This window comes from Mytilus californianus, unplaced genomic scaffold (assembly GCF_021869535.1).
Source record: "Mytilus californianus isolate M0D057914Y unplaced genomic scaffold, xbMytCali1.0.p SCAF_5, whole genome shotgun sequence".
In the NCBI taxonomy this organism is placed as follows: Eukaryota; Metazoa; Mollusca; class Bivalvia; order Mytilida; family Mytilidae; genus Mytilus; species Mytilus californianus.
This window is the reverse complement of record NW_026262701.1, coordinates 6149727-6169169: the sequence shown is the minus strand read 5'-3', so window position 1 is coordinate 6169169 and position 19443 is coordinate 6149727. Positions and strand designations below refer to the sequence as shown.

Sequence of the window (19443 nt, the reverse complement as noted above, 5' to 3'; positions counted from 1 at the left end):
CATTGGCACTCATACCACATCTTCTTATATCTATGTTATATCCGTTGTATTGTTGAAATATTCTTGGAGGTATTTTGTACATGTAAGAAGTTTCATTATCTATATGAAAGTGTAAATTGGTAGGAAAATACAATTGCTCGACAAATGCAAATAGCACTGGCTGATCATACGGATCTATAGACGCGTCCGACTGCCAATATGATATCATTTTTTAAAACGTTTACCGTACGACATTCAACAATGAGCAACCCCATACCGTATAGGACCGTATAGGATGAACAAACGTGAGCTAATTAAAAAAGATAAAAACAAGAGATCTAATCTATACTAGCAAGAAATGAAAACATGCAAAACATGGTAGACAGCAATCAAAGACGACCATTGAATTATAGGCTCTTGGCCGGAATCTCAGAGGCGGATTCAATAGGGTCATTCAATACAAATACAATATATTTACATTAAGGCTCAATGACATGTTTATACAATGAACATGTAACTAATTGCCATCGTAAATTAGTAATTTGGTTCCTTTGTTGTGGAGATGTACAAATGGAGAAATAATTCTCAATATTAACTGGTTTGCTTTCTTCAATTATGTTTTTTTTTATCTTTAAGATATAAACGTTATGCTTAATTTCCCCGAACATTACAGTTTTGCTACTGTGATGCCAAAATCCAATTGATTTGTAATTCGTTCTGATTATTATAAACATCTTAAAATCTATACCCACCCATATGAATTTCATTCAAATTTTGACTTCTTATGTGTTTTACCCTCTTAAAGCCCCAGTCACACTGTCACGTTTCGACAGCTAGGTTTTAGTACGTTTAGAAATGCTACGTTTCATGTAATTTTTTGTAATTTTTTGTCATTTTTTAACGGTCCGTACATTTTACTAGGTTTATGCCACGTTTTGGTACGTTCTTCTACGTATTGTTACGTTTTGTTACGGTTTGTTAGGTTTTCGATAAATACACGGGGCACGTTCTACTAGGTTTCTATACGTTTCATTACGTATAAACTACGTTTTACTACGTTTCACTACGTATTACAAGGGTTCAGTACGTTTCTAATTCAGTACATTACGGTTGAAGTACGTTTTCGCACGTTTTCCTACGGTTTTGCACGTTTATTCTACGCAGTATCACGTGTCACTATGCTGTGATCATTGACCTATGAAACGGCGTCATTAACTAATAAAAAACAGAAAAGACAGAGATGCAGAGAGGGAGCAAAGCAACTCCAGAAAATCAAGAGACTTCAACAGAAGTACACTTTATTAATATTAATACATCTGTCATTTCAATTAGATTATTTTGTTTCTATTTTATGAGGGGCCTGATGGGTAATTTTCGTTCTTCGTGATCGGCGCATTTTCGCTATCGTGATCCGTTTTTCTACAGATTTATTTTTTATTATTATTTTTGTGATCCGTGATCATGGAAATTTATTTTCTGTGAATCGTGATTGACAAAAAAATAAACTCGTGAATCGTGATGAGACCCCCCCCCCCCCCCCATATCAGGCCCCTCTTTTATGGTCTAAAAATTTTGATTTTTTTGTACTCCAAAAGCAAGATTTTTGTGTTTTTGGTTTTTTTTTCAGATAACATTTTTGTTGAGGGGATACATGAATCATGAAAAAATTTCAAAGCCATCGTGGGAACCTTGTCAATGCTTTTCCTTTTATGTTAATTGCTCTTTTGAAATGTTTTATGTTGCACATTGTTGTTTTAATTCCAATTTTCCTCCTACCGGTATTTGATTTATCTTTTTAGTGTGTTTCAAACCATACCGTTCTGATGAGGACCAGAGGCAGAGGAAGGGGTCGTGGATGGCGTGGTAGAGGCCGCAAAGTTAGTCCGTTAAAAAATTAGTTAAAAAATTAATGTGACCGAATTTTTTCTTCTCTTTCAGCTCATTATCAGTACAAAGATACAGCTCTCAAGAATACACGATGGCAAGCAAAAGAGAATGAGCTAGGGGTAGAGGATAGGACAAGTCTCAGGATATGGGTTGAGTCAATGAGAACTCAGCTCGGAAGACTGACACGAGAAGGAAATAAATCTGGTTCTGGTAGAAAAGAAGATACACCAAGAGACAAATGGATTAAAGAGAAATTTGGCTTCTTGGGTCCCCATATTGCCAGAGTAGAAACCAGAGGAGGAGTAAACGTGTGCATTACATTTTCCTATTACTTAATATTTCAGTTCACTTCTTTGACCTTTTATTGTTGTTTCCTTTGTTGATTTTCCCGTACCCTTTCTTTTTCTAAATAATACCAAATGTTCTGATTGTACGAAATTCATTTTACAGCTCTTTCATTTCAAAACGTTTGACTCTATCTCTCTGTACTCTGTACGAATACATATGTGTTCAGATTATGTCTGTATATTTCAGCTGAAAGAGAAACTCAAGGCAAAATACGGAACATATGATTCTCCTAGTGAACATGAGGACGAAGAGGAAAGTCAAGAAGACGATGATAGTAGGTCAGTAACCATTTACCTCTTTGTATTAGTTTATATCTACACATTAGGACGTATTATAATGTTTTGGTCCGTCCGTCCACCCATCCACCCATCACACTTACATTTGTAAATATTTTTCAGTTAAAAGTAATTGTATATGAAAGATTATGCTTGATCTTCATAAAAATTGATTGTACTTCCGGCATTTCTTGTTTTCTTGTTATGAGATAGAGTGTGTTATTGTATTGTTTAGATCAATATATATAGCTTTGATCGTTTAATAATTCTTTAGATCGCAACGATGAAGTACGGAATGTCTTTGTCATCATTCGGAAGAGGCTCTGCTTGTAGTATGTGAATATTCTCATCAATTATATGATTTTTTAAGTCTGACTGGTTCCAAATTTGTGCATCAGAGCAATCGCCTGGTGCGCCAACGTTAACCCATTTGAATTTATAGTTAGCGTCTACCAAGCCCATTAGAACTATATAATGGAATCCTTTATAATTATAGTATTTAGACCAACCACCAGCCGGACATTTGATAGCAACGTGTTTCCCATCTAGTGCACCTAGCACAAGATGAAACTGCCACATATCACTAAATTCTTTCGAAATGGCTCGCCATTCAGCTTCTTCCGTAGGTGTGTTGATAACATCTTCAGCATACTCGGAAATAATTCTTTCACAGACTTGTACTACAAGATTGGATATCGTGTTGTGCGGCACCCTAAATAAATACATAAGTGAATGATAACTGTCTCCTGTAGCGAGATGTCGAAGGGTTATTGCTACTTAAAGACCAACTGGCAATGACTTTCGGTACCACGTATCTTTCTTTTGTAGCCTTGGTGTTAATCTATTAACAATTTTCTGAAACATGGTCGGATCAACTCTCAAAACGATTTTGAAAGAAACAATGTCTTCACATCTCAATTCATCCAACAGCTGTGCATAAACACCAAATTGAGATCTTCTACCTATCCAATCCCTTACCCATATCGTGCGCACTCTGCGATCCATTTGTCTATGTCTGCACCTGTTTAACAACATTCTCAATTGCAAAATGTATGTGTCTAACAAGAATTCATAATTTGTCAATTCCATCCATTGTCTGTCCATCTTGCTCTTAGACTGACAAAATATTTTAGCAAATGGCGGAAAATATGGATAAAACGTGGTTTGATTATACGTAGAAGAAGGTAAACATGCGTAGTAATACACATCGACACGTAAATATGCCTAGAAAAACCGTAACGAAACCTAGTATTGCGTAACATGAAGCGTAATATACCGTACAAAAACCTAATGAAACGTGGCAGATACGTTCTAAAACGTAATAACACCTAGTGATTAGAATCAAATACGTTTTAGTACGTATCAGGTACGTTTCTAATACGTATTTCTACGTTCCTTCTACGTTTTACTGCGCTTTTCTACGTTCCTACTACGTTTATAGTTTTAGTCACGTTTGTATTGTGCAGACCAATACAAACGGGACCGATCACGTATCAATCCACACATAGCTACGCATATAGCCGTTTTGCAACGTTTTGAAAACGTAGAAAAACGGGATAGCCGAAACGTGACAGTGTGACTAGGCTTTATCTTCATGAAAAACCACAAATGAGCATCAATCTGAAGAACTAACGACTCTTGATAGACTTAGCATTGTTATGGACCTTGTTCTCGAACCCTGACAAACTCAGTGTTTCTTGATTTTTGTTAGCCGGACTTCTTTAGTTCGAGTGAACTATCATTCGAATATAAAGTGTTGTTGTATTTGTCGTGAAAGACAAATTCAATGTTACCAAAGTCAGCAACTACAAGCATTATAAACACAAAAAGTCTTGATCGGGATGAGATGGTGGTGGTGGTGGGGGATATAGGTGGATTAAGACTGGCATTTGAAAATAAAAAATGCCACCTATGGACCCCTCAAAGAATTGTTGCAGTGGTTTTAGACGTGCAGAGGGCATGGCACTCTCTACTCGAGGCATCGGAGTGTAGTCCCAAATCTGACCGGACGTGGCTGCTAACTTAGACACTCAACACAGCCAAACGAACACCCCACTTCGGCGTGGGTTTTACTGCCGGTCGGAAGAAGACCAAAGTGACCATATGTATATTCCATCGTCACCATTTGGGTCATCGGTACATGATACGGTTGGATGAAACATCAATCATCTACCTAACCCAAGACATTTGTTGCTAGGTTCATGTCTTTATAATTACCAATAATAAATGAAACTTTTGAAAGTTCGTATTGGTGACACTGCCCTGAAAAATTTCTGGACCACCCTTTGTCAATGACACCGGTACGTAATGGTTGAGTGTTGGTTGGTTAACGCTCACTTGCAAATATTCCATGCATGTTCAGTATGAGCACAAATTAACAATACATGCAATAGGTAGTGACAGTAATAGAGGTCGTCCAGAATTACGTCGGGGAAGTTTGGACTGCCACTAGATAAAATGAAGGTATCTTGGATAAGGACAAACATTTTGCCTTGCAACAGGCCACCTACGGACCCCTCATATATTTGTTGCAAGGGTTCTTAAAGTGCACAGAGCGAGGCACTCTCTCTACACGAGGCATCGGATCTAACATCCCCATTCTGACTGGACGTGCCTGCGTACTTGTACATCCCGCACAGCTAAAAGGGCGCCTCACTTCGGCGAGGGTCTTACCACCGGTCAGAAGAAGACCAAAATTACCAAATTTATATTCCCCAATCACCCTTTGGGGTCACCAGTACACAATGCGGATGGATTAAACATGTTTGCAAGTCAATCATCTGCTTGAACTGAGACAGTGGTGTAAAAAGTATGACAATAGACTTTACTTTATTCTTTCATAGATAAAAAAAGATTTGGTTAGAAAGTTTGGCTGAACCTGTCGAATTCTTATTTAAAACGAGATACCATATCCTAATTTTTACGGTGATGCTGTTTAAATAGCCCGTAAATTTATACTCGATCCATGTAAACTATTTGACCCTTAGAATAAAATTATTCTTAAAGGAAAACTTATCAATTTAATAGTAGTAAAATCTTTAAATATTGTTTTATTGGTACTAACATTGAATTTGTGTTTGAAAAATCAAAACATAACTAAATACATATTACTATACATGCACACTTATGAGAACTCATGAGATCGTACATCCTCTCGATACTATTTGCTTATATTTTGGCATTGCACAAGTTCATGCTTTCTATGACGACTTTACTCTTAATCCGTTGGATAAATACTGATTGATACTTGAGTCTTGAAGAACATGACTTATCTTTGAGTTGTAATAGGCATCTCTTATTTCGGTACTTTATGCGTATTGTATTTATGTTAGATGTGTTTGTGCCTCGTACCGATATTTTGAGCTAGGCCAATTGCAACTGATTTGTACAGTTTGTCATCTAATTCATTTCGCAAACAATGTTCAACAAGCCTCCCTGGCCGGTTCCGTTTAGGTTAAATTAGACCAACATCTGCATTTAAAAGAGCCTCAAATTGTGTAAAAAGTAAGAGGTATTGAAATTTTATTGGCTGTAATATATTTTTTAAAACTTTATTTCATCTGGAATAACGTTGAAAGTCCTAGTCTTCAATATAAAAGTTGCCGTCAGATGTGCGCTGGTTAAAACATTTCAATTTTGGCTTTGGCTGACTGATAATTTTATGGTCTACTATTTCGACAAAGTTTACAGATAAAAATTTACAATAAAACACAGAGAAAGGGTCGCCGATGCCATTCGACATCTCGAATACATTAAAAAGAAAGGGATTGATGACGGTTTTTGTCAACGAATTGTACAGTGAATATGTGTAAGAGAACAACGAACACGACACATTTAGTGAAACGAACGGTAAAGTAAGAGAACACTTATTTAGTATGATATCGTATTTATTCTGAGTTCTAGAGAACATTTGAAGGCACGTAGTAATTTAACGTGTAGCTATTTATTATTGCTTAAAGTATTGCTACGAAAAAGTTTATGTAAGAAAAGATATTCATCATTGTTTACCTCATAAAACGTAGAACATTGCACCATGTATGTGCGTTTTGCATCTAGCAGTTTCATCAAACGTTCTATACAAAATCTGAAACTTGCAACAGCTATATAATTGATTAGATAAACTACCATGTGCATGTACACATTGATATATACTCAAATAAGTTATAGAAAGTCATTCAAAATTGTTGTCATCCCAAATGTTGTCCTGATTATTGCTTCTAACGCGTCAACGTCCGGATTCATTTGTATCGGGGTTATACGGGGTGATGTTGTAATTTAACATTTCATAACCAACAGCACTTTTAAATAAAAGAGTAAGTAGTTAACCTTTAACACATTCTTTTTTTTACGTTGGTTTAAAGACTAATAATACTGAAATTGAAAAAGGGGTCAAGTGTTTTTATTTCCTACTCACTTTCGACAAAGCCTTAGGCAAAGGAACGTCCATATTACTAGCGTTCTTTTTGTCTTAGTCACAGTTAGATTTTATTCTGTATTTTTGGCATTTATGAATGTCAAATTAGCGCTTCGGATGCATACAAATTATAACGTGTTAGTTAAATGTTCCTGCTGTAAGCATGCTTATAATGTAATTCGCTATTTATTTTCTTGTTCCGTTCTGTTTTGTGATCTTTGCTTTCACATTCTTGTGTATATTCATATAGGGAAAACGGTAGTAATATTTCCTAAACATTTTCTGAGTTTGCTTTTTTGTATGATAAAAATTTTGACAAGAACATTATGTTTCATAGAAGAATTTTATCAAATGGTGGCATGGCCATCTAGATCACCCCCAGTTTTTGGTGGGGTTCGTGTTGCTTAGTCGTTAGTTAATTATGTTGTGTCATCTGTACTATTATTTGTCCATTTGTCTTTTTATTTTTGGCCATGGCGTTGTCAGTTTGTTCTGGATTTATGAGTTTGGCTGTCCCTCTGGTATCTTTCGTCCATCCTTTTCCAACTAAGCTGTTATAGTATCCATAGCAACCCGGGCCTCAGTGGACTAGTGGTCTCAGTAGTCCATTGACAGGTGATGACAAGCATTTCAACACTGAGGTTGTTAACTCGGACCAAGTTCGTGACATGTGCGCTCAATCTCAATTGACTAAAACTGCCGAAAGTCGATGGTTTTCTTCTGGCATTCAATCAATCAAAATTGGCTGCCATAATATAGCCAAGGATGCGTTAAACACCAACAAATAATAAACCAAAACTTGCAACCGTCATGCTACAAAACATTTACAAAATAACTGAAACCATTACGAAGAAATATCAAAAGAATATGTGTTTCAAAATATGTATTGTAAATACACGTAGCAGTGATGCATAGTTAAATAAAACATTAAAAGTATACTTAATTATCAAATTACAGTCCTCAAAAGTTGACTTCATTCCCCTGAGTGGGATAAACAAAAGGGCAATATAATGCCAGTTAAATTTAACACTACTATTTTCCTATTACAAAAAGCGGAGAGTGCCAAGGTGATCAAATAATCATTATTAGGACATGATTGGTTTATAGTTAATGTTGATCATACAATCTCATAAATATTGAATTAGAATCAAAGGATAAGGGTATTGTATCTATTATTTCTGATCGGAAATAAAATTCGTAATTAACTTTCATAATGCTGCGAAAGTATTGTGTTTTGATTCAAAGTTGTAAAATAAATGTAGGGACACACTTGTAACGGATGGAGAAGCATCTAGACTTTTTCTCTTTGATGTGGAAGATTAATTCTCATATAAAAAAAAATACAAAATATACTTAAGTGAAATAAAAAAAAAGGCAACAGTAGTATACCGCTGTTCAATAGTCATAATTCGATTAAGCAAAATAAAAAAAAATCCGAGTAACAAACTTAAACCGACGGAAACACATCAACTATAAGAGGAAAATAACGGAATAGCTGAAACATTGAAATACAACAAAAACAAACGCCAAGCTACATAGAAACGCACTGTAGAAAACAACTGCCATATTCCTGACTTGGTACAGGATATTTTAAGAAAAAATGGTGGGCTGAACCTGGTTTTATGGCTAGCCAAACCTCCCGCTTATATGGTAATGTTAAAAATACCGCTAAAATGACAACACTACGTGACAGGACTACAGTACAAACAAACGCAAGAACACTCAGCACTGAGAAATGCACAAATTAATAATATAATAGTTAATTACAATATGTAAACTGCAGAATAACAACGGACACCTCCCATGAATTTACGACCGCACACCAGGACACCACGAACAAAATATTAACTGCGCATCACATGAATGGATCAACGTCACAAAAAGTGTCGTTTTTTTGTGAAGTTTATATTGTTACAGGTTTATTTCTAAAAATGAAATAGATTTTTGTTTTATTTATAGACATTTACAAAAATATCAAATTTGGATTGAGTTTGTAATGGTGTTATTTTGTGTATTTTCTAACCATGACAACAACATTAATATGAAATTGTGTTTGTAATGATGTTATTATTTGTATTTTCTAACCATGTCGGTTTTTCTTCTAAATCAAAACTGTATAAACAAAACAATCCTGTACATATAGTTGCTTTAAACTTAAAATCATATAAATGAAGTAGCTGATTTTTTTATCTTAACTTTTGCATACATATAGAAGATAAAAAAAATATAACTGTAATATAAAGCAAAATCATGTGAGACCAAACAGTAAACACACATGAAAACAAACAACATGAAACAAAAACCCTGTAGACGAAACACGAGTAACTCGACTATACTGACATATAAGACATATTTGAAATGTACCGAAAATACAGAATTCAAACCACAAGCCACAAACGAAATAAACAGACAACAACTCAGCACACAATGACATACCGGACCCACGTCGTCTCCAACAACGAACATAAGACATAACAAAATATCAAACAGGACTTACAAAAGAAACATCATATAATATATATATATCATGTACTATTGTATCATTATACACGTTTAGTTTAGTGTTGTAGATATTTACAGATATATTTAAATTTACGAACCAGATTACTTTTAAGGATTAGATACTCCTTTGGTGTTCAAATGCCAAACATATATGGAAAACTCTAAGAAAATCTGCAGAATTGTACTGTCATATTTTTAAATTCGGTACGTAATCAACAATGAATTATTGCGTCATGCAAGGCTATTTTCCTGATCAAGTTTTTAAATATAGATATTACCACGATATTTTTTATAATTAAGGTAGTGTCACACTTTCCGCGGACAATGAAAAAGTGGTGGGAGATCAAAACTAAGTCCAAGGGAGACAGACAAAATCATGAGAAAAACGAAAAACGACGAAAAGACGAACACCTGACTACAGAGCATAAAATAAAAAACTAAAAACTAGGCAATATGAACCAAACGAAACCTGTAGATTATCTCATGTGCTATGCAAGAGTAAACAGATTTTGCTCCATATATGGTACCTATCATATTGCTCATAATATGGAGAAATTCGGCGACAAGTCTTATTTGGTGATGTCATGATCGAGGAAATGAGAACTTGATTGTGGCTACGACAATTTGAACATATCCGTGGTCATGTGTGACAAAAATATTTCATAACAGGCGATCAAATCATAATGACGCCCGTAATTCCTTTAACTTAGGGATAACTTCACCGTTACCACAGGTTACCTTTGTTTCAAGCTTCTTTGTAAGCAGCAACCTTATATAAAGGAAGTCATGATAGGAAGCCAGCTCTGGAATACCTTATCACCTAGTCGATATATTCCCTTTATGCAGGCACTGTTCGAATTAAACTATATTGAAAATCCACAAATTGAAAGCTAAAACCATCTCTTTAGTCCTTACATTGGTTCTTAAACTACCCTTATTATCAATTTCTAGATGCAAGTCAAGCTATGAATTTATGCAACAGTATTTTACCAATGGTAAAATATCCTGAATCGATTAAGAAGATACAAATCAAGATGAGAAACACAAACTGAGGGAATCGCATAGACTCTTTAAAGAGCGGGACCGGCCCGTCGACAAAGATACATTTCACATATGTCTTATTGTCAGTATAGTCGAGTTAATTTCCATTTTCCATGGATAAAGTATTGTGTTAGTCCAAATAATTATGACGTCGTCACAGCATTAATTAAAAATAGCCTTTCAAGACCGTCATAATCATGATAATTATTAGGACTAGTATTGTAAAAATAATTATGAATTTTTGGATCTCGTTCCATGTAATTGTATTACGTTCAAGATTATATATACGTGACAAAAATACGTCGCTGTTTGTGGTGTCCTGTGCTGTCGTTAATGGGAGATGTCCGTTGTTATTCTACGGTTTACATGTTGTAATGTACTATTATGTTATTTATTTATACATGTCTCTGTGCTGAATGTTCTTGCGTTTGTTTGTACTGTATTCCTGTCACGTAGTGTTGTTATTTTAGCGATATGTTTTTAACATTGCCATATAAGCGGGAGGTTTGGCTAGCCATAAAACCAGGTTCAACCCACCATTTTTTCTTAAAATGTCCTGACAGTTGTTATCAAATAATCCTATGTATGTTAGAATTTGTTTTTGTTGCAGTACAGTGTTATGTTGTTCCGTTGTTTTCCTCTAATTGTTGATGTGTTTCCCTCGGTTTAAGTTTGTAACCAGGATTTGTTTTCTCTTAATCGATTTATGACTTTTGAACAGCGGTATACTACTGGTGCTTCTATTTAGCGTCTCGTGCTATGCATGCAAAAATGTCCATTCAAACCCACACACAGTGAAAATGTCACATTCTTCCACAATCAGTAAAATTAATAATTTGACGACTAATTTGTACTAAGACCTATGACAGCGAAAAAATGTGGCTTGTGTTTTGTAACTCAGACACATCGTATCCATGGAAAAGTTTTTGTGGTAATAATCGTAAAACTGTATGCATTGTCGATTTCCAACGTTCAGTAGAGATAGACTCAACTGTATCTGTAATATCCTATATTTCAAGTTCGATAGAATAGATGTTTTCAATATAGTCACCAAATTTTAAAATATTTAGCGAGAAAACATAATTTTTATAGTGTTACCTGAATTTGAAGGATAATGCTTTATTCTTTTCATTCTTCATGAAAAGCTTCTGTATGAAGTTTCATATGGATTGAAACAAGTTGGGAAGAAAAGGAGAAAAATTGGTTCCCATAGAAATACAGATTTTCTGTTGAAAAACAAGTCCTCAAAACATAGCAAATAAGTTGTCAATACAATGATGTAGCATTTTGATGATGTCTTTTTCAGAAAAGATATTGTTTGAATAAGAGTGTTGTTTTTTAATTAAGTACGATCTTTTCCGTCCTAACACAAGTTATTTGCATTCACGTTTTCCTTTCACTCTTTTGAAACAATGTTGGATTAATTCTTCCTATCTGCCTTTAAATTTAAAACGATGAAAAGTAGTTTAACGGTTGATAAGTTAACTGCGATTTTTTATGATATTGCAAAGGTAAAGATACTTAGATCAAATTTGAAATCTAACAAATCTTTGGATTTTTAAGTTAAAACCCTCGATATAGTAGGTAATTTCACAAAAACGATGTTGTTGAGGGCTTTATATGTTGTATTGGTACAGCAGCACATTTGTCATACAGGAAAGAAAGGTATTTAGTAACATTTGGCTCTTTAAAGATAGATGCAGCATAAGTTTTCATATACACGGTAGCATAACAGGAACAAATAGGTGAGTTATCTATATTCAAAATTTTACATAGAAAATTCAATTAAAAAATTTAAAAAAATCAGTTTTTGTAAAACAAATTTTATGCAATGAAACAATAAAAATCATTGTTTTGAATGATGTTTTCTCGTGGTATATGTACCTAATTTGATAACTGTTTTGTTCCTTTCTTATGCAGTTCTGATATCATTTGTTCAAAATTTCGCAATACACAGCCTAGAAAAAGGAGCATAAACCTTTCAGTTTCGTTTGCCTTACTAAATAATTGTTATGAATTACCTCATTTACAAGAAACATCTGAAGGAAAGGATAATGTTTATGACTTTTCTTGTAAACGAAGAGTATAAAAATATGTTCACATAATGTCAACAGACTTGAACACTTTAGATGAAATCAAATACAATTTAATGTTCTCTGAAAACCCTCCAGATATATACTGTTGTTGTGAAACATTTTGGACAGTAACACCCAGGATAATTTTATACAAATTCCTGGATTTATTTTAAAGAGAAAAGATAGAATATTTGAAATAAGTGACATTGAAACAATGTGGTTTGAAATTAAACCAGTTCACAAAAAATCATTTTTATTATGTTCAGTATACAGACCTAGTTCATTAATTAATTGGATTGATGAATTTGAAAAAGGAATAATAACTGCCATCAATCATAATTCAGATATAATTTTAGTTGGTGATTTTAATATAGATTTTTTTAACCTAATAAACAACCACAAAAATGGATAAGTTTATTAGAAACCTATAATCTCAACCAGATAACCAAGAAGCAACAAGAGTTACACCTGATTCTAGTACACTGATTGATCATGTATATGTCACCAATAAGGATTTGATACTAGAATCACATGTTGCTAAATTCTCGATAAGTGATCATTATCCAGTGTGTTTAACTAGAAAAGAAAAAAAAATCCACTTACATTAAAAAAGATATTCATACTACCATTTCTTACAGAAATTTTAAAAAATTCAATGAGACAAATTTTCTAAGTGACTTAGCTATTGCACCTTGTGATAAAATTGAACATGAAAGTCACCGAAATACATGTATGCAGATGTGGTATGACATATTTAATGGAGTTCTAGATAAACATGCACCAATTGTTACTAAAAGAGTAAAAAGAGACAGACAACATGAATGGTTCAATAATGAAATTACATATGCCAGAAAAATGAGAGAGAAAAACCATAGACTAAGAATATTGTTCGAGTTAAAATTTTGGCAAAACAGGACAAAACACATAATTAATGAATCTAAAAGAAATTTTACTCAAAGATGGTAAAAAATTTAAAAGCTTCAAAAGATTTGTGGAAATGTATTCAGTCTCAACCCATCCCAATAAGAAAAACCATATGAACTTTTAAATGAAGATGGTGATAAAACAGACAATGTCAGTGACATTTGTAATGTTTTTGATAAGTTTTTTACAGCATGTGTTCAAAACCTGAGAACTGAGAGATGTATGAGCAATAATCATGATTATGCAAAATTAACTCAATTTGTACAAAAGAAATTTACTAAGTCAAAACATGTAAAATTTTCAATTCTATCAGTCACAATAAATAATCTATTTATCGAGTTGATTAAACTTGACATTAATAAATCCACTGGATCTGATAACATAGGACCAAAATTTTTAAAATTGAGTGCTCCTTTCATAACTTCATCTTTAATTTACATTTTTAACAGAATTATAGATACAAGTACATTACCCAGTGTTCTAAAGAATGCAAGAGTAACCGCTGTTTTTAAAGCTGGGGAAAATTCATGGCAACAAATTATAGACCAATTTCTGTACTTCCTGTTTTATCAAAACTTTTAGAAAAGCATTTGTGTGACTATCTAAAAAGATTAGATCTTTTACACCCAGCACAGTCTGGGTTTCGACAAGAACACTGTTGCCAAACTGCCCTTATAAATATCATAGATAAATGGGTACACGATATGAATGACGGTAATATCAACTTAGCAGTCTTGTTGGATTTTAATAAAGCTTTTGATGTAGTAGATCATGATATTCTCTGTAAAAAACTTGAAATTTATGGATTTGATAATGCTGCTGTTTCTTTTCTTAAATCCTATTTGAATGAAAGAACTCAACAAGTACAAATTGGTAATGCTCATTCCGAAAAACTTTTTATCAAATATGGTGTCCCTCAAGGCTTCATATTAGGGCCCCTTCTGTTTATATTATACATAAACGACCTTCCTATCTATATGAAAAATTATTGCACTGATTTATATGCTGATGATTCAACTTTACATCTTTCTGGTAGTTGTTATCAAACTCTGCAGTCAAAGGTACAAAAAGATTTACATGGTGTTGAGGAATGGTGTAATGATAACAATATGTTCATCAATAAAAATAAAACAAAATATATGATTATTGTAACCAAGCAAAAAGCAATGCCACAGTACACTGAGAGTTGTTAAACTATTAACAATCAAGTGATACAATCTTCGACATGCAAATGTCTCTTAGGCATTAAAATTGACCCTGCCCTCACATGGACAAACCAAATTGATTTTGATCTGCTCAAAAATTTCATCTAGGCTATATCTACTATTAAAGATTAAGAAATTTCTAAATTTATACTGCAGAAATTTATTCTATAATGGTTATATCTTGCCACTAATTGATTATTGTTGTATAGTGTGGAGTAGTTGTAACAGTGGGGGTTTAAATAGGATTTTAAAATTACAAAAGAGAACTGCTAGATTAATACTAGAAACAGACCCTTTCGCTTCTTCCGAGACCTTATTCAAACACTTAAACTGGATGACAGTTGAACAGAGAATAAAATAACACAAGTTTGTAATGACATTTAAGTGCATCAATTATGATGCCCCATCATATCTTACTAACAAGTTTCATTATGTTTCAGACAGAAATCCATATCCCTTGAGAAATGCTGTTCAAGGAAACCTTATACTCCCTAAACCAAAAATAAAATTGTTCAAAAAATCTTTTAAGTATTCTGGACCATTCTTGTGGAATAATTTGCTAATACCGTTAAGAAATATAACAAATGTTAATTCTTTCAAATACAAAATAACAGATCACTTATTGAAATCAACCTGTTGAAAAAAAAATTGAAAACTGATTATGTCATCACGTTTATTTTTCATAACATTTTATCAAGTTGTATTGAACATTATTATCATACTTGACTTTTTATAATAATGTATGCAATGTATATGTTTGCATTTTGTTTATGATTTTTTTATGATGAGGGCCTGCGGGAAGATTAGTTATATAGCTAACTGTATAACCCTCTTAAAATAAAGTATTGTTGTTGTTGTTGTTGTTGTTGTTGTTGTTGTTGTTTCTTTTAAGTTTAAAGTATAATTCAAATCTGGTTTTGAAACTATTATAGATAGTGTAGATTTTGTTCTCGTCGAGCTATGTAAATTGATAAACCTTTCAAAGTTATGATTCGATTTGTGTCATAATCTCGGTCTGCAATCTTGCCAAAGACTATGACTTTCAGCGATATTATCTTTCTAAAATCAACGATTTTCATTTAATTTGATATTTATTCTAGAAATCTTTAACAAACTTGCACTTGTGATAGTTATCTGTGCATATGAAATTTACGTTTCGTGTATTTTTCACTGCAAAGAATGGTAAATAATTGTACAGTTTGTAGTGAGTTGCCATTTTATAACTCCATTGTCGTTGATTGTTTTCTTTATAAAATATCTATAAATGTTTTGATTGTCCAGTATGTAAATTGATATGTTTTTTTCCCGAGGCAGTCAATATAGTTTCGAATTCGAAACCTTTAACCCTAATGATGCAGAAAGATGGTATCCGTGTGAGTTTGTTCTCTGATTGGACTAAATGTCATTGTCGATATTCCAACATACCTTCGTTTAATATTTTGTGACGAACAACAGGTGATAGTTTAAGATATAAATATCTGAGATAAAAACTATCGTATAGCAATGGTACATTTAATATATTCTCGATAAATGCATTTTTACTACAGCAGAACATATTACTTATGGACAATTTCAAATTTCATTACAAAACTAATTAGAAGGTATAAGTCCATGCTATATACTTGGCGGGGTTTTAAAGACGGTAAACATTCAATCCAAAAATCAAAACGAAAAGCACATACTACATAGAAATTCATATATAAATAGACTAATTTACGGACGGAAATCTCAAATCTTTAATCACAAATCGAAATCATTTCCAAACTTGTATGTTTTCAGTTCACTAACATCGCGATAGCGTACTCTAAATAATGTATGACTGATAATACCGTCTCTACAAGCAAATCAGATTCAATATATCTACAACTGAAGCTTTATTAGCTCAAATGCTAAAAAAACTATATTTCATTGACACTTCTAAAGGGAAATTTTAATTTCCACATTAATACAATTTGCAAGTTCAGTCAAAAGTTGATGAATATCTATGGGTATAAATAACACTTGAAATAAAGAGCGTCCAAATACATGTAAAAATTTAATAACCTGTCAAAAGACAATAGATCATCTTCCTTCGGAGTCCGTCCGTTATACACGCCTAAGGGGTCTCTTATTGTAAGATCTATGATTTACATTTCTTCTATGTTCTTTAACCTTTTCGAGTTCAAATTGTTATGTGTTACATTGTATATGTTTTATTTTAGCTTAATTTAACAGGCAATTACCTCTGAGAAAACACTCTACATATATGTATATTTGTGTGAGACAAGTATGTGCGCTTAATTTTCACAATTGTCAGACTTTGAACGTCACATTTTGAACTAAATATGATGAAAAAGACATAAAACATTTAAGTTTTGAAATATGCTCCCATCTGAAAGAGTCGAATATCTGTTTAAAAAATAGTACTGGTTTAATTTTACTTTTTTCTCAATGTTGAACTAAGTTTAAAGAAAGTTATTGGGTATTGCTTGTTTGAGCATTATACTTTGGCTAAATAGTAGTTTTTTGTTTACTTTGCATTGTTGCAGTATTGTGATATTTCCGATTTTTTCAATTAAATCATTTGTATAGGTTATACTGCTTTAATTCAGTTCAATTTCAGGTCTGATATCTATGTAACTTTGACATATTAACTACCCTACCATACAGACACCTTGTTAACGCAATTCATCTTAGAACGTTAAACGGAAAGCTCTCATTCTTGTAAGGATTGTCTGCAATCATGTGTAGTTGACCAGAATGTACAGTCATTCTGATTTGATCATTTTTACGGACGAAATGGGACTAAAACCATGTATACAACAATAACAAGATGGTTAGCCTTTTGAATTCCGATTTAATGTTGATTTCTGAATGTGCAGAAACACCACATTTACTTTGTAATGACAACACTTACAGCAACACACACAACAGCTCTAACTTCAGTTTGTAATGAAAGCTATGTTCCTGTTTCTCAAATTGGTACCGCGTAGAAATCTTGTCTACTAAGTCTTTACATTTGTTTAGTCTTCCTACCCATATGACCTCTGCCAAGTTCTTATATTGTTTGAAACTAAAAGGTGAGCCTTTATTGTCGATTACATTTAATGCTTTTAGAATTTCCTTCTTTGATTTGAGTATTACTGTACATGTGTCGTCCACTGTTTATTTTTTTTTAAATTGTGTTTTTATTTGTCAAGTTTTTTTTTCGATCCATTTACATTTTTTGTCATATCTTAATTTTTAAGCCTGGTATATAACCCGTTATAATTCTACAAATAAAGGCAACAGTAGTATACCGCTGTTCAAAAATCATAAATCGATTGAGGGAAAACAAATCCGGGTTACAAACTAAAACCGAGGGAAACACACCAACTGTAAGAGGAAAACAACGGAACAACAGAAACACTGAAGTGCAACAAAAACTATTTGATATTTATCATGATTTTCAATAACATATGATCAAAACGCCCTCAGGATGTATCTAATACAAACAGAACTAGTTGTTTCCGTATAAACCATTTAAGTCCTATGTAAAATACTGTTTTGAATCTGAAGTGTTTGACAGATTGGTTAATTAAGTTCATGTCAATATCTTAAATGCCTTTGAACAATCTATTGAGAAAGTTGAGCCTCCGACCTTTGATATGCCCGCGTAATCGAAGGTGTATTTTTTTGACTGAGATGTATGCCAATATGTCGCTATATGATTCACTCTATTCGGTCTGCGTTTATGATCAGATAAAGAACATTTCATATTCTTTTTAAAATTTCATCATCTGAATTTAACAAGGAAAGGAAGTTAGTCGACAGTTTGAAAGATCAAGTGGATCATTCGTGGTTTTTTTTTAAGGAATATTTTGTCTTTTGGAAAATTAGAAATTCCGTAATAATTTGTTTTGAAAATGTTTACTTGGATAGAATCTGTTGATTTGCTAGATTATTTTTATTTTTTTGTGTGACACCGTCTGTACCCGGGCTATTATTTGGTTTTGAACTATTAACTGCGTTGATAATTTCTCGTATGAGACATATATGTTGCACATTTGGTTTTCATTTTGTGAATTTTTGTTTGTTTTACTTTCTTGTAAGGAAATTAGACAAATTAAAAACCTGTAAGAATATTGTGAGGGAGGCGGAAGATACCAAATGGATTTTCAAACTCATATGTCGAAGAAAAATTGACAACGCCATGGCAAAAAAAGGAACAGATTTTTTCCAGGTTTTTATATCAAGTTTAAGTGTATTTGAAAGTAGATTTAGAGGAAAACATACATCTTGAAAATTGAAATTTTAACGCGTGAAAATCATGAAATTAGGACCTAAAAAAAAAGCTCACTGATGAAACAATTTATCTACCTTGCCTTTATATTATTGACGATATCTTTTTTCATGAAATACTTGAAGCAGAACCAGACATGTCCAAAGACTGCATGCAGTAAAATGTGTCCGATATATGCGGAAACGGATTTGGAAAAATTTATAGCGAAAATCAATAAATCGCACGGGCTTGGTTCACAGAAACAAGATCATATGAGACATTAACTAGTACACTTTGATTATTAACCGTCATAACCAAAGTTGGTTCTAAAATTTACAAGCTAATCTATACCAACATTGGCATATTCCAAGAGTCTCAAAGGAGTGCTAACTTGATAAGTCAAAAGGATATTGTGTATAGCATTATTTCGTTAGATACAATAAACACGTAAATAAATGCGTTTCTACTCCTTTATATTATTTTATGGAAGTTTTCAGTATTCTTTGGACGTCTGGGGTCTTCATGAGTATTTCTACGGACCCTCTTTAACCAC

The 19443-nt window shown here is 33.1% G+C and overlaps 1 protein-coding gene across 3 annotated transcripts in view; it reads right to left on the bottom strand.

Annotated features, from left to right (window-relative positions):
• The window catches only part of LOC127700523 (mitochondrial import receptor subunit TOM40 homolog 1-like), a 68968-nt gene that overhangs the window by 30356 nt on the left and 19169 nt on the right, over nt 1-19443 (bottom strand). The window lies entirely within an intron of this gene.